The following is a 1,526-nucleotide window of genomic DNA, read 5'->3' on the forward strand; positions in this document are numbered from 1 at the left end:
GACCAGGAAGGGCAATAATCCTCAGGTCTGGCCGCTCGAGGCCATCCGAGCTTTTGAGGCTCTAAAGTCCGCCTTTGTGTCGGCTCCGATTCTGTCGCATCCCAACCCTGGGTTGCCTTTTGTCCTCGAGGTGGACGCGTCTGAGACGGGAGTAGGCGCCCTCCTGTCTCAGCGTAGAACACCAGAGGGTCCTCTGCTTCCTTGTGGGTTTTACTCCCGGAAACTGTCTTCCGCGGAGTGCAACTATCAGATTGGTGACAGGGAGTTATTGGCCATCGTGCAGGCCCTTAAAGAATGGAGGCACTTGCTCGAGGGCTCGGTGGTTCCGGTTCTCATTCTGACGGACCACAAGAATCTGACCTACCTCTCTGAGGCCAAGAGATTGACACCACGTCAGGCCAGATGGGCTCTGTTCTTGTCACGTTTTAATTACGTGGTCTCCTACCTACCCGGCTCCAAGAACATCAGAGCGGATGCCTTATCACGGCAGTACTCCGAGCTGTCCGGGGAGGAGTCGATTCCGACTACGGTCATACCCCCGAATCAGATCCTGGCTGCTATTCGCACCAGCCTGACCTCTCCTCTGGGTGAGCAGATTTTGGCGGCTCAATCTGGTGCTCCCTCTGGGAGACCCAACGGCAGATGTTTTGTGCCTGAGGAGTTGCGCACTCGGTTGTTGCGAACCTACCATAACTCCAAGGCCGCGGGGCACCCTGGAAAGAATCAGCTGTCCTGGGCGGTTTCACGTCTGTTCTGGTGGCCTTCTCTACGTTCCGACATCGCCGCATATGTAGCGGCATGCTCCGTTTGTGCCCAGAGTAAGTCCCCTCGGCACCTTCCGCTGGGCCTTTTGCAACCCATAGCCACCGGGGAGCGTCCATGGTCACACCTGGGGATGGATTTCATTGTGGACCTTCCTGCATCCCGAGGCCATACGGTCATTCTCATGATTGTGGATCGGTTTTCCAAAATGTGCCACTGTGTTCCTCTCAAGAAGTTACCCTCTGCACAAGAGTTGGCTTCGATTTTTGCCAGGGAGGTCTTCCGGTTGCACGGTTTGCCCAAGGAGATTGTGTCGGATCGGGGGAGTCAGTTTGTGTCCAGGTTCTGGCGCGCCTTTTGCTCCCAGTTGGGGATTCATCTCTCTTTCTCCTCGGCCTACCACCCTCAGTCCAATGGGGCCGCAGAACGATCCAATCAGGCCTTGGAGCAATTCCTTCGTTGCTATGTCTCCGATCACCAAGACAATTGGGTTGACCTCCTGCCTTGGGCTGAGTTTGCCAGGAACACGGCGGTGAACTCTTCCTCTGGGACGTCTCCCTTCATGGCCAATTATGGGTTCCAACCTGCCGTGTTACCGGAGGTATTCTCTCCCCAGGATACTCCGGCTGTGGAGGATCACCTTTCCATCCTACGTACTTCTTGGGTACAGATCCAGAGGTCCCTTGAGGTCTCTGCGCAACGCCAGAGACTCCAGGCTAATCGCAGACGAGCGCCCGCTCCTTCCTACCAGGTCGGAGACCGTG

Source organism: Bufo gargarizans, chromosome 3, assembly GCF_014858855.1.
Source record: "Bufo gargarizans isolate SCDJY-AF-19 chromosome 3, ASM1485885v1, whole genome shotgun sequence".
Taxonomy (NCBI): domain Eukaryota; kingdom Metazoa; phylum Chordata; class Amphibia; order Anura; family Bufonidae; genus Bufo; species Bufo gargarizans.